The sequence below is a fragment of the Osmerus mordax genome, chromosome 8 (assembly GCF_038355195.1).
Source record: "Osmerus mordax isolate fOsmMor3 chromosome 8, fOsmMor3.pri, whole genome shotgun sequence".
In the NCBI taxonomy this organism is placed as follows: Eukaryota; Metazoa; Chordata; class Actinopteri; order Osmeriformes; family Osmeridae; genus Osmerus; species Osmerus mordax.
Genome location: NC_090057.1, coordinates 1,143,317 through 1,158,876, shown reverse-complemented (window position 1 = coordinate 1,158,876; position 15,560 = coordinate 1,143,317). Strand labels below are relative to the sequence as shown.

The window sequence follows — 15,560 nt, the reverse complement described above, 5'->3', positions numbered from 1 at the left end:
AACATTATTTTACAAAAGATATATTACAGTTAACCTTTTGCTGCCTAAGCCAACATTCCAAACATTCCATATGCTGTTGAAATATGATATTCATATTAATATGCAAATTTTATGAATTTTCATATTAAATCATACACCTTAACTGTTGACACCATATTGAAGAACAGAACTAGGGGATTTTTATGATGTGAATAAATATATGATTACTTAAGGCAAATCATATTTTATCAAGGTGATTTCAGGCAGCCATTTTTTACAAAAACTTCTCCATCCACCATACCTCATCAGACAACTTCATTTTTAACCACTTTAATTACAAGATGGAGGAAAACTTTGAGCAGGTGGAATATCCACACATCTGTGGGCAATGTGGAACAGAAGACAGATTAGAAATATCATATTTTGATTAAAAGTTATGACCATTCTAGTGACTACATGGAAACACGTGGAAACATGGGGGAAACCTACATTTCTCTGCCCCAAAAGTAGCTAGCGCTATGGCTGGATACTCCTCTCGATAACTAAAAAACGTTGGAGTTTCTTCCACAATCGACCGAATTGGCCAAACAAGGCATGTACATTTAGCTTACAGTGTATATAATCTAGCTAGTTAATGTTGTTTTTCTAAGTTTTTTAGAAATCTGCTCAAATCGAGGCTAAACAGTGCTACTAACGTCATTACTGCCTGTCCTGCCGGACACGGCAGAACGCGAGTTTTTTTCTGGAAAAAACTCGCATCACTCCCACAAACAAATTCTTCGTATGTAAAAAGTTTAGACTTTTAATTGACAATATTGACAACACATATTAATAAACTTGTCTTTACTCAGAATATCGTCTCAGATTTCAATTCGAAGCTGTAAATCTAACACTGTAGGCAATCTCCCATGGTCTCCGCTCTGGCTCCGCCTCGAAAAACAATGGCTGCCGTTGCAGACGATACATTTATTTCCCCCTCCCAGTAACCCCTTAACCAATGATATGTACTTTGAGCTTAACTTGTCATGAGTATCTGGCAGTTTTCAGAAATAAAATCGGTGATTGGACGGCAAAGATATTAAGGCGGGTCTTATGGGTCTTTTTTGACCCATATTTGAATGGGCCGGCTAGATAGGGTTAAATGTAATTTGCTAAACACGGTCCTTCATGATTTAGCTAGCCATCTTATGATCTATCCAGATCTGAGGATATATTACCTTAGATTGCAGAGACGTGTACTGTAGTTCTCTAAAAAAAAATCTGATTTGAGACGCATCTGGCAATTGCATAAGGAAAAGGCGAAACAGCGCCCCCCAAATCCACATAGTGGCCACAAATGGTAGTATTCGATATGGTTAAGACTAGCCATAGAGAATGAATGGGAAATGTTAAGGAAGTTAAGACTATTCATAGCAAACTGCCGCGCGTTATAATGACACGGGTTTGATTCCCGGCCAAAGCAAATATTTTTTTTTACAAAAGATATACTACAGTATGTTACATTATCTGCTAAAGTTATTGTTCTTTGTTGACTTTAGCTCACGTAGGCCTACAATTAAAGTGTACACATTTCAATTTTCAAAATATCAACTACTGACAGGGAGATACGTTTAAAGTTCCACTTGTGGTTCCACTTGTCATTACACTATGAATACATAGCATGTCAAACATTGATTAAATGACATGTACCCGTTTGGGCCTTGGCTCAGGTGCACCCACGGAAAGTTAAACCATGGATGTGTAGGTAGAACAGACAGGGCACAGTAGACAGTTTGAGAACAACTTAAACACTTTTGGGGAAGTAACGCTCATGGTCACGTCCCAACTAGGCGTTAAATGAGCTCTCCTGGCTGGGTTCCTTAAGTTCATGCTCTCCGGCGGCAAGTCCTAAAGGAAGAGAAGGGAGGACAAAAACGAGGAATGAAAGAAGGCAACAATGCAGTGATGGGTAGTGCGAGATGGGGGAGGCTGCAGACCTGGAGCACTCTCAGTTTAACGGCCCTGACAGTTTTACAAACCTGCTGTTCCTGATGCGTCCTATAGGGGGAGACTGTACAGTGACATGTTGTGTCTACAGTCGAGGAACCCCCCAGAATCAGAATCAGAAAGGGATTTATTCGCCATGAAAGTTTGCACAGACAAGGAATTTGCTTTGGCAGGAAGGTGCATACAATAAACATATACCTAAAATTTAAATATGTGGACTAACTATACTAAGGGTACATAAACTAGCAGTACTAAGTGGGATAAATATAAGTTGCCGTAAATTACACGAAGAGATTCAGATAAATTGTTCACAACAAAGTTTCAAATAAATTGTTGTTCACTATAAAGTTTAATTTTTCTTATAAAAACCTCTTGAAATCATTATCATCATAGAGAACGAAGGGGAAAAGAATGGGAAAAGTAACGGAAAGTAAGATTCTGGAATTCCCAGAATCCCTTTCGGCATACGTTGGTGGTATTGGTGAGAACACCTTTCGCAGGCGTTGGTGGTATAGTGGTGAGCATAGCTGCCTTCCAAGCAGTTGACCCGGGTTCGATTCCCGGCCAACGCATAACTTATTTTACAAAAGATATATTACAGTTAAATATAATCTAACAAAGTTGTTCTTCGTTGGGTTCTTTAGAGTCAGAGGGTGCAACATGAGACAGTCCATGCAGTCCGGAGCGTTATCACAGCAATTAATACAGGTACAAAAGTATGTTTGTCATGCAGCTGATGAATGAATTCCTCACCTTTAGGTGTCAGTGTTCACTCATAAGTGGTTTATCTCTCTTGCTTTGATTACAACTCTACACTAGAGGGCGGGAAAGAGTTACTGTTGTTTCCAGTGTGTTTTGGATTAGAATTCAAATAGACTTCCTGTCTAGATCTCCTAGACCTCCGCCTCCACCCCTCCATCTTCTCAGCCCCCATTCAGGTTCAGCTGTCCTGACTGTAGAGAGAATTATTCCATTGAATTAACAAAAGAAACACTAGATAAGGATCCATTCTACCTCTCTGTGATTCAGACTTTCCTCCACGGTCTCCAGGGAGAAGGTATGAATACTCAGTTTCCTCCAGTGTGCCAGGCCAGGCCAGGCCAGGCCAGAGGTGCGTGTGACAGCATGAGATGAACAGGTGGTGTTTCTCTCAGCTGCGGCAGAAGGACTCCAGAGCTTAAAGCCACAGATCATCTTGATGGACTGTTTATTTACAAGCGGGTATTTTTATACCTCAGCAGAAAATAAAGAGACCATTACTGTCATAAAGGTGTACAAACTGTTCTTTGAGGCCTTTCACCTTGTCCTAAAAGGATAAATTGTTTGTTACACAGGATCATTGTCATGCTCACTGATGTGATGATAGGCTACTAGAAACGCATAGGTATCTGTCCCAAAGTCTTCATTATGAGTGGTTCCCTGACCTGTAGCAACACCCATGACATGGGCCATGTGTCATTTCTACACGTGTTGTAGCACATACTGTATGTGTAGTGATTTGTTGTTATTGTTGAAATCTATCTGGGATTGATTTATCTTTCGCAGTATCCTTACATGTAAGTTACTCACAGAATTGGGCTAGTGCATTGATACGCAGTTAGCTATCCCCAAGGCTGGAAAGTAACTATGTTAGATTAATAAACATTAACATTAAGAAGTGTCTCGCATATCATGACAATATATAGGCCTATGTATATATGTTACGTGATCACTGTGTTGCCAGTTCGTCAGATTCTTACCAACAAGAAACCAGACATGTTTTTACTTCATCATTGCCCACTTTGCTGCCTCTTAAAAGGTTCTCCAGATTCGCCGTGTCTGTGTCCAGGACAATGCCTGCAGAATTGTTTCGTTTACTAGGACTTGTTTATACGTCAATGTTTTTGTATGTGCAAGATTGATGCCAAATTAAAACTGAATGACATTGGTACAGTAGGTTTAAAGCCCTTTTGGCAGATGAATAGCTTCTATAGTTCTAAAGATACAATCTATAACGCTAATCATGAGTCACATAGTAAGTTAAGTCTGTTCTGGAGGTCTGTTGTGTGTGTAGGCCTATGATTCAAGTTATACACTAACAATGCTCGGTCTTTGGTGTAACGTTCCACAAAGCAGGTGAGTTAACTGACAACCTGATATTATATCACAACAATAGTGTACATTTTAGTTGACTTCTAGCTTATATAACCAATGTGTACAGTAAGTCAAGGTTACTACATGACACAGCTGAACTGAGGACCCTAACCCACTACACACATACAAACACGTCAGTCTAGTTGTGTGCTGAACCTTTATAGAGACAAGAGAGGATGGTTGAAGTGGGGTAGCTGGTGGATGGTGGAGCGGGGTACCGGTAGGAGGAACGGAGGATTGGAAGTGGTGATCTGGTGGTAGACAGGAACAAGCATTAGCACAAAAACAGGCATAGAAGAATCAATCACAGAAAGCCAAGAATACAGATGTGGGGTCGGTGATTCAACAAACTGGCGAGTAGTGGATGACAGTCCAGGGTTTAAGAGCTGTGGTGTTGATGAGGGAACGAGCCGCAGGGGAGTTGAGTTATCGGGAGGGAGTGAAGGAACGGAATGGATGACTGGACCTGGAATAAACAGACGGAACAGACTAGAACCTGGCCTGGCCTGGCCGGGGGACATGACAGTAGAGGCTACTCTGTATGCTGGCAGCGTCTAAAAAGACCATGCCACAATTTCTGTCACTGTAATACAGACTGTTAATATAATAACACAGCTGAAGTGCCTAACTTCTGAACGTTGTTACATTTCCCATAACACAAGACAGCTTGTATCTTAGCAATGAAAGGCCTCTTCACAGTAAGGCCTTTTTTCAGTCCAGAGGTTGAAGGCTTTGGTGTGACACAATTATAACTCTTATGAAATCGTGTATTTTTTTATGGGGTCTGCTTCACTGGCAACAATGTTATCACATACAGGAGGTATTTCAGCAAGGACAACTTTATTCACACACCAGCTACTTTTATGAGACTGGCAGTTTGATCAAAATCTTAAAAAAAGTCTTCTGAGCAGATAAGTGAACTGATAAGTAACATTTGTATCCGGCCAAATTCAACAACCATATCCACTTGAAGTATGTGTTTATCTGCAGTTATGAATTAACTTTGCGAACTAACCACAACACAACTTTATACGACTTCAAATGGTTGCTTTTAAAATGTTCTGTGTTGTTATACCACTGTTTGGAAACCTGAAGACCGGAACTCGGTTTTGCATTTGAGGTCTGTTTTTGTGATTTGGTCACATTTGTTTGACTGAATAATGTTTTGTATACATTGTGGTCTGAGTGTCCTGGTCCTGTTCCCTCCCTGTCGTCTGCCTGTATGCTCCCTGGAGTAGTCAGACTTGTGAATGTTGGTGCAACATTATGCTAAGGCAAGGCTTTGAGTAAGGTGATACACACTGTTCTCTCATGCTATCATTTAAACACATGGCATTGACCTGTAACTGTACTCGCTCTTTCTCTGGCTCGACAAAATCCTCTCATTAAATACAGTGTTTCCCCCTGAGGTAGAATGTTCCTCCTTTTCTCTCTCTCTCTCTCTCTCTCTCTCTCTCTCTCCTCTCTCTCTCTCTCTCTCTCTCTCTCTCTCTCTCTCTCTCTCTCTCTCTCTCTCTCTCTCTCTCTCTCTCTCTCTCTCTCTCTCTCTCTCTCTCTCTCTCTCCGTCTCCCTGTCTCCCTGTCTCCCTCCATCTGTCCCTGGGTGGGTGGGGAGAGTTCAACAATGGGGTGTATCCAATTCACCCCTCTGCACATGTAATCAGATTCACATCTCTCTTTCTCTCTCTCTCTCTCTCTCTCTCTCTCTCTCTCTCTCTCTCTCTCTCTCTCTCTCTCTCTCTCTCTCTCTCCTTCTCTCTCTCTCTCTCTCTCTCTCCTCTCTCTCTCCTCTCTCTCTGTAACTCTCGCACAAACAAACTCTCTCTGCCTCCCTCCCAACCATCCCTTTCTACTCTCTGCTCCTCTTTCCCCCCTTTGTCTCCAGCCATGGTTTCTGTTTTCAAGCAGAGATCTCTGCAGCTTGTGTTTCCTGTAACATGTCAGCCATCCTCTGTGGGTTTCCCAGGCGGGGGGCGTCTAGGCCGGACGGACCAGGGTGCAGAGCTGCGTTGTGAGGGGCGATGCCTGAAAGAGCCCTCTGTCTGTCTGTCTGTCTGTTTCTGTCCTGAGGAGGGGAGAAAGAGGAGAAAGAGGAGAGGGGCCGTGCTCTCTGCTTGTCTGGCCTCAGCCTCACAGGTGAGCCTCAGGTGTAGCAGACCCTGGGTGTGGTCCTCCCAGCTGACTCTCACAACAAGAGACTGTTTGACACGGCAGTCTCAGTGTCAGCTGTATCTGAACGCAGGCCTGGAGGGTGCAGGCCTGGGGGTGCAGGCCTGGAGGTGCAGGCCTGGGGGTGCAGGCCTGGGGGTGCAGGCCTGGGGGTGCAGGCCTGGGGGTGCAGGCCTGGGGGTGCAGGCCTGGAGGGTTAAACCTAACCCTAACCGCTCCAGACAGAGGGTAACGAGGGAGGTTGTAAACGAGGAACAGAGATTATGAGCAATAAAAGATATGCCCTCATAAGAGGTTCTTTGTGCCTATTGGTGGAAAGGCTGTTCAGCATAACACAGATGTCTGGTGCATGTTTTTTTACTTTTATGGATTTGTTTATCAGATCTCACCATACCTCATTCCCTGTTGTGAAATTATCTCTTTGCGTTTGTGTGTCTGCATCATTTAGTATCCCTGTGCTTTTGCATGCTATCTGTGATATGGATGTTACGTCATCAAAAATAGCATCGACAGATTCGTCTGGTGTGGCCCCCAGCTTTCTATGGGAGTGAGGGGGCGCAGATAGAAAGAGAGAGAGAGGCGCCTGATGGCGGTTGCTCCTCCAAACAGCCTGCCCTCTGCAGCTGCAGGGCCCCTTCGTGGACTGTGTGACAGAGGCTGCTCTGATCCAGGCCTCAGCCTCTGATAAGAGCACCTCTGTGTGCACACAGTGATACTTCTCCCTCACATTGCTTTATCTGCATTTCCTCCACCTCTTCCTCTTCTTTCACTTCTTCCTATCTCCTCCACCTCTTCCTCTTCTTTCACCTCTCCTTCTCCTCCACCTCCTCCCACCTTCTCCACCTTCTCCAAATAAAGTTTCAAAGAAAACAGCAACTGATTTTGCAAAGTTGTTTATAGTGCACAGTTGAATCCTGCAAAAAAGGAAAGAGTTTTTAAGAAGGAACAGGAAAACAGGACAGGAGACAGACATCTGATTCTTCGCTGTTTATTTGAGCCTCTTCCCCTCCCTCTCTCGCAGGCAAGAGGCCTTTCCATCAAAAACAGTTGCCTTACAACGGGTATTTTAACCACAGAACATTTATGGCTACACTGATGTTGATCTGCTTCCTGTGCGTGGTTCTTGGACTAGCAGTGACATCAAGAGAGCCGGCCAACAGACTCAAGTTGTTCAGTAAACACTCAGGGATCAGACTCCCACACAATCTGTTCTCTGTCTACGTACGTTTGTGGGAAAACGAGTGTTCTGGTTTTAAGGAACAGTGGAAGGGGAGGGGGGTCTGGTTTGTGGTTAGAAGGGTATTGGAAGGGTGTTAGGGAGGGGTGGAAGGGGGTGTTTGTGTTGGAGTGTGGAGCAGGGGAGGCAGGATCAGGGGGAAGGCTGATAGCACCCTGTCCGACCTGGACAGAAACCTGCGGCACACATGGGGTTTGTTTAGTCTGCCTTGGCTCCTCCTGGCCTGCTCTCTCCTCTCTCTCTCCTCTCTTTTTCCTCAACAATAGTGGTCCAGTTCTTTTTTTCCCCTTCAGCTGCTGCCTGGTGGTCTCAGTCCATTGTCTAGTCTGAGATTTTGACTTCTGTATTAAAATCAATCTTCTCTCTCTCCCCCCCCTCTCTCTCTCTCTGCGCCTCTCTCTCTCTCTGCTCCCAGGGTACTTCCTTCACATGGCGTGCCTGTTTGGTCCGTGCACACATTTCCACAGGAAATGTTTTGAGGAAGTGAGACTGGCTGATATGGCACTAGTGAGCCCTGATCCTGCTTACTGCATGGAACATAAACACACGGAGGAAGAGGAGCGAGGATATGGAGGATAGCTAGCGCACGGCAGGGCCAGGGCTAGGACCCAGCCAGGTCCCGTCCTTCAGCAGACTGAATTAGCACTCCCCACCAAGGTTTATTGGAGTCATGGGAGCTGCGGTCACACAAAGGCGGTGGTGATAAGGATGTCAGGCGTTGAGTCCTGGTCAGGCTTGGTTAATGTCTGTTAGACCCTGTCATAACTCTAGTCACTAACGTTGTTGTTTGGTGACTTTGAACCCAATGTTGAGCCCCAGGCAGTGTCCTAGTTCATGAGACAGCAGTTTTCCAAGTGTGAGCTGTCTGGCTGTCGCCATGCTCTGGCCTAGGAAATGATTCACTTGTCGATTGTTCGAGACAATGAAGGAGGCCCACGAGTATGTAGTGGTCATACCATGACTTGTGGTTCATGGCAACAATGTGTACTCTTGACATTGTGAATTAGTGGGACATACATTTTGATGGCTTTTGTTTCAAATGAATGGAAAAGAAAAGATGAAAACCATTCAAGCCGTCTGGTGTGCCGTCCTCTAACCACTCTGTTGAAGTAACAGCACCATTCAATCTGAAGACGGGGATTGTAGAAATGTCTGTGTTAAGACATCATCTAGGAAGTGGACACGCACATTAAAGAGATGTGAGGGACAGGATCACACAGAAAAATCCGGAACATATGAGGTTTGTGATAAATATAGCATCCTTAAAGTGCAGAGGCTTACGATGGGAATGGAAGTAGATCTGTGTGTTCACTGGGGCCTCTATGATGTTGAGCAGAAGAGTTACACCAGACACTTACAAGCACATAGAGTAAACCACTGAAATATGACCAGGCTCCAGATTATCTATTGAGGAAATAGTGTGGCTAGACCCCAGTCCTCAGCCTCCAGCCTCCAGCCTCACGCTGCATGGCTGGAGGCTACTGAGACATTCCTCAGCTACTCCCAGAGAACCTCAGAGGCCTGGAGGCTGTTTCCAAATCCCCCCCAAAGAAAAATAGCGTGAAAGGAAAGCAGTGGTGCACTACTGCTGCTCCAGTAGGATTGGCCCTTCACTGGTTCACTGACTGTGTGTGTGTGTGTGTGTGCTTGGCTGAACCAAGCATCTCTGAGGCAGATCAGGAATCCTTTTCTATATATTTAATGTACCTGGGAGGAGCAGGACTGGGTCTCTGGACATAAGATGACATGTTATTGTGGCTGCAGAGGTCTGAGAAACATGGCCGACCAGTCGCTGTGGTTCCACAGCCCTGCATGCCTGGGAAAATAACTGAGACAGCATTATTCACACTGGACTAATTCTAGTTAGCCAAAATGACTGATTACCGAACCACAGGTAATCTAATCCCTAGTGAAATGGCACTGGAGTTTATTTTTAACCTAAATCAAGTAACAGCCGACATCTGTGACTGGTTAGACCTAAATGGAGATAAATGCTCGAATTGGAACTCAGCCTCAAGAAAGCAAAACTATTAACTGGCTTTGGGGCTGTTTCATCTCTGTTTTTGCAAATCGGAGGTACTGCTTTATCTTCACTCCTTCCCCACCCCCTCTCCACCCCTACCCTCACCCCCCTCTCCACCCCTACCCCCACCCTAATGCAAGCCTTTAGATGGAAACAGATTCCACACAGGTATCCAGGGACCAGTGGGCAGACAGCCAGAGCTCACAGAAATGCAGCTTGTCCAGAAAAGCCTCCCTCAGTCACCCTCTAGTCTGTCAGGCAAAATCAAGAAACAACACAGATTCAGGCAAATTTCACTTCCCTGTTTTGCCACAGATTTTGCAACAAGCCACAATTGCGTGTGCTTTCACAACACTAGCTCACATGATGCGTTCATTATTGCCATGCTGGTTGCAGCAATTTATGCAGGAAGTCTGACAGTCCTGTTTTCAGCACAATTTTTTCCTCCTCTAGAAACTTGACATTGTCAACAAAGCACAGGGTTTGTTTTAGACATAGGTGGGGCAGGCAGGGGTATGTAACCTAACACCTTTATGCCACAGTATCTCAGGTGATCTATAGAGAAAAACAAAGAGAATGATCTGAGCACATTGGCATCTTCAAGTGGTTTGACGCAACACAGGACCGCCTCGAGGGCGACTGGTAATCATACACCAATCTCTGCCACTGGCTCTGGGCCATGGGCCTCTCTGGTTTCACTAGCTGGCTGCCTATCACACCGGGTGACAATGAAGAGTGACACTTGAGCGCGCTCAGTGTGAAAGCGTCTCTCCTGCTCAAGCGAGGGAGTCCTGGTTTACTCTGTCTGAGCCATGGAGCGGAACACCTGCCACTCAGGAGGTACACACTACTGCTGTGAAGTCATGTGGTTGAAATGCAGTCGAGTCATTCTCCCAAAGTGTCTGTCTGTTTTCATTGTATGCAAATGTAATGGACGATAAAGTTTTCTTATCTTTATCTTTCTCTCTCTCCCCCCTTCTCTCTCTCTCCCTCTCTTTCTCTATTCCCCCTCCCCCTCCCTCCATCTTCACATCTCCCATTTCTTCATGGGCTGTGCTGCATCTCCTGGTCCAGTGAGAGGTCGTCTCTGTCCAGGGACTGAGCCCACCTGACAACCAGCCAATCACCAGGTGTCTGAGGTCAGTCCAGCTCCATGGTAACGACAGCTGACCATACAGATTGTCTCACTGCTGTAGCTGACCACCTGAACTGAAAACTTTCAACACACTGAGCACTTCCAAGGTCAACCTTTCCAGCCAACATACCTTTTTTGTTGTTGTTGAACAAAGTTTGCAGAAATAATAATGTCAGTGTTTTTTTTTTTACTGTCGTGTACATAATGTAAACGAACTGTTGAGGTCACATCAGATCTCCATATGGTAATATTACCTTGGAGCCCTCTCATGGAAAGAAAAGTCTGTTGAATATTGCAGAACATTCAGTGAACTGGAGACAGGAAGAAGGTGAAGAGGAGCTGGAGTTGGCATCATCAAAGCCGATTGCTTTTAAAAATATTTTTATCTAACTGGGAAAAGAAGTCACTGAGATTAAAACTGTTTTTTTTTACAGGAGTATCCTGGCCAACACGGGCATCAGCACAACATAGAGAAATCAAAACACCGCAACCAAATCATCTAGTGGCAAGAAATTACCAAATAAATGCAGCTGCAATTAAAGAGATTCACAATATCACAAAAACAGAATTCATTCGCAATAACTCACCATTGCATTCATGTGAACCCTGAAACCCTAATACCTAATTGGAACACGGCAACATGAATTAAAGCAAAGCGGTTTCTGTTGATGGTTGGGCTCTTAGCCTGAGGGGATGGCTGTGTGAGTGAGCGGTTGAAGGGATTCTGTCTGGTTACCTGTTGAACCGGAACACCCCACCACCTGTGAGTCAGTGCTGCTTAGAGAGACTACTTTGCTTGAGACATTCTCTTTATTCAGGACTCTGGTGGTGGGTCAAATACCCATATTCAGATTCCCTGAATTATTTGAGAATAATGTTTGAGTGTACATCGCAAAAGAGACAATAAGCGATACCAAGAGATAAGTAATCAGAGATAGGAGTAGGTGTACAGTAGTCTCTTGTCATCAAGTAGCCTATGTCTTTGAATGGCTCTTACGTCTTCTCTCCTCAGTCTCCTAGCAGTGAATAGCTTGTGTTCATCTGGTCTTCTGCTCACAGTAGGTCTTTGATGTGGAGCGAGCTCTTCCTGCCTGCTCCAGAACGAGCTGCTCCGCTAGAATGACCTCCTCTCCTCAGAATACATGGCTCTTTGATTGGATTTATGATTCTGGTGGCACAAACTCACCCTCACTGCTCGCTCTCTCACCCCGCATCGTCATGCCAACAACAGCTTCTCTTGATGCGCCGAGTGGGCGGCCGACATGAACGCCACCATTAGCTATTCAAGCCTTCAACCACCGAGATGTGAGGAGAGGGCAGGCTAGTGGAAACCGCAGTGGATCAAGACGTCTCTTTGCAACATTGGGAGTTCTTGATAACGGCCAACTTATATGTCGTTGCAAGAGATGGAGACAACGATAATGACACACACCGTCGGAAAGTCACATGAACCGTATGACAAAGGCAGCTGGTTTAAAAAAAACTGTTATACTCAGCTGCAATCTTTTGCGCCGATTTGAATAAAAGAAACCGCAGCTTTTCCGTTTCAAGCTATCCAAAAACCTGCCAATGTTTTTTTACTTTCTTTGACCATATCTGTACAACGCCGTACAAGAGTAGGCCTATAGCAAAAAGTGTACATTTTAGAAAAGACACTCTCTGTCCCTTCAAACCATGACAACTGGCATGTGAAAGTTAAATGTGACACCCTGAGCGGGCCAGCGGTTGGCTCCTCTCCTCGCCCCTCGTTAAATGATCTCATTACCATTGCATCCATCACACGTTTCTTCCATTAGCAGAGCAGGCTCGGCAGTGGCAGCTGTCCCTGGCCGTTACGTAACTTCCCCACAGTACTTTTGTCAGGAGACGTTTCGTGACCTGGGGTGGACGTCATGCCAGAGAGGAGGCTGTTTCTGTAGGGCTGCCTGTAACACGTAAGCACACTCGCCCCTCACCACATCTGGAAAAATAGATATAGATATACTGTCCATCAGGGCTTTAGTGTGACAGACACCATTTCCAGCATAAAGAGGAAGAGTGATGGCAGAATTCCAATTCAAGTCTGTCTCTGTATATGACCTACACTTATCTACAAGTTAATAACGCCGTTGGGATATTATGTGCCGATGTAATAGTTGAGAGAGAATAGGGAAGTTTGGTAGGTATCTGTTAATCCACGGAGGGCCATGATGATGTGAAAAGGGTAGTGAGAGAGACCTGACTGTGCCAGGTGCTTGAGAGAGAGAGAGTAGAGAGAGAGAGTGAGTAGATAGAAAGAGACAGAGAGAGTAAAGAGAGAGATAGAGAGAGAGAGTAGAAAGAGTAGAGAGAGAGAGAAAGTAGAGAGAGAGTAGAGAGAGAGAGTGAGTAGATAGAAAGAGACAGAGAGAGTAAAGAGAGAGAGAGATAGAGAGAGAGAGTAGAAAGAGTAGAGAGAGAGAAAGTAGAGAGAGAGTAGAGAGAGAGAGAGTAAAGAGAGAGAGAGAGTAGAGAGAGAAAGAGAGAGAGTAGAGAGAGGGAGAGAGTAGAGAGAGAAAGCAGAGAGAGCAGAGAGAGATAGAGTAAAGAGAGAGTAAAGAGAGAGTAGAGAGAGAGAGAGAGAGAGAGAGAGAGTTGGAGGAAAGAGAAGGGGGATGAGTAACACATACTGAGGGAGAGAGAGGGAAAGCACCTATATGCAAGATCCTGCATGCCTGGGAATTCACTTCACAATTGTTATTGCTTTCAGGATTATTGATGGGTCTGCCAGAGTGGCCAGCCTGGCAGTGCACACAGGGGGGGGGGGGGGGGGGGGGGGGGGCTGGGGTAACAGTAGAAGCCTCCAGGAGCTGTGTCGCTGCAGCCGTTCCATGTGGTCACCTGCACTCGCTGACACCAACGTCTCAACAGTCAAGCAGGGGACCAACTAACCAGACGAGCTACCTGCACAATCTTCAACTAACCAGACGAGCTACCTGCACCATCTTCAACTCTCCTGCTTTGCTGCGTTGCTTCAGACAGACTTAGTAGAAGAATGAGTTGCTGGTTTTTGGCTGTCTTGTTTTTTTAAATACCGTAGTGTCAGTAGTTTTTGGATGTGGGTGTTGAGGTCTGAGTCTTACTTGGGAGCAAACATCACAGAGGACCTGATGCTATCAGTACGGTGTGTGTGTGTGTGTGCGTCTGTGTGTGTCTGTGTGTGTCTGTGTGTGTCTGTGTGTGTGTGTGTCTGTGTGTGTCTGTGTGTGTGTGTCTGTGTGTGTCTGTGTGTGTCTGTGTGTGTGTGTGTGTGTGTCTGTGTGTGTCTGTGTGTGTGTGTGTGTCTGTGTGTGTGTGTCTGTGTGTGTGTGTGTGTGTGTACACACGCAAGCGTGCATGTGCATGTGTTTGGGAAGTCCACATGCTCTGACTTGCTCTGCCATACACAGTCCACCACCCTGACATGGACATGCACTCCAGCTCAGCTTCCCGCCCCTACAAGAGGGGATTAGAACCCAGACCCCTCCCTCTCTCCCCATCCTTTCAGAAGGATGAGTCCAGACCAGCTTGTCTGCTTTCCTCCACTTTTGTCCTGTAATCTTATCACGCCAAACAGCATGTTAGCCCAGTGCTGCTGTCTTGTTTCTCATGTGAAGGTTATGCCCAGGCTGTCTGCAGCGGAGCGGAGGTGGAACTCGTCGTCCCTGTGGACCCCCCCCCCCACACACGGGGCACTCCTTACGTCCCAGGGACACAGGGATCAGTCTACACCCTGGGAGATATGACACCACACCTACTGTAGGTGCACTGTTTTAACTCTCTAATCACGCAAACACACACACACACACACACACTCGAACGACCAGGCAGGGGCAGAGTACTTTTTATGAGGGGTCCGAAGTCGGAACTCTCTACTTTTTAATGTTATATAGCCCATGATCCTTCACCTGGTTTAGGCCCTGCTGTGCAGGACAGGGGGGTTAGGAGCCTGCTGCAACACAGGGAACCCGCAGGCCTGGGCAACGTCACAGAGTGTGGGGTTAAGCACAATATAGTCCACTCGCACATCATATAATGTTTTACTTCCTGTGACTCAGTCTACGTTCTGCTTTCTATAAATGTTGCAGAGCAACTGTGGAACACATGTACTGAATGCAACCTCTGGAATGTTGGGAGGGAATCCAAGATATTTTAATCTTAGTTTGATATCTGACCCTTCTGGCTGGATTCTTTACCTTAGATTAGGAATTGCAGCAGCACTGGTTTGATGACACACGGTGTTGCTGCTCAGCTGATGATGCCATTGTTCTCTGTGTGTCAGAAACAGCAGCGAACCACCCCATCCTCATCGGTTTACATAGAAAAATTCACTGTTTACATATTTGCTCTGTCTGAGAAGGGTGAAACATGAGAATCCTGGCAACCCCTCTCTGTAATTAGCTTCAAGTTTATCACATAAGGGGCCTGTGTAGTCAGTGGTCATTTTAAGGTCAGCCTTGTTCCCAGTGGATCCCGTGTATGAGCAGATATGCCAGCTCTGCTTTGTTTCCGACCTGGGTGGGTGACACGGAACGACTAAAGAAGGACCTCAAGTCCCTGTTGTCCCTGTATGCTTTGTCACATGCCAGAGTGAGTTCTCAGATGGGCTCTGGTGGATGTTTAGACCAGGGCTGTTCTCAGGGTTAGCACACACACAATCTGCATGTCTAAACCAGGGCTCTGATCCCATGTGAGAGTGGCCAGCCTCTAGAACAGCCTCTAGAACAGCCTCTAGAACAGCCTCTAAAGCAGTCTGAGCTCCCAGCCCACAGACAGGCTAGTCTGCATCTGGCTTCACCCCACCTTGTTGTGGAATCAGGGGTTAAACTGTGGTCAGAATGTTATGTCTCAGTTGACCTCAGAAGATAAACCAGGAAAGACAGATCGACCAGTCTCCCTGA

General features: G+C 45.7%; 1 non-coding gene across 1 annotated transcript; it reads left to right on the top strand.

Moving 5' to 3' along the window:
* Window positions 1-2,465: 2,465 nt before the first annotated feature.
* Window positions 2,466-2,537, top strand: trnag-ucc (transfer RNA glycine (anticodon UCC)). The gene has a single exon. It is a non-coding gene; the product is annotated as a tRNA-Gly (tRNA).
* The last annotated feature ends 13,023 nt before the right edge of the window (window positions 2,538-15,560 follow it).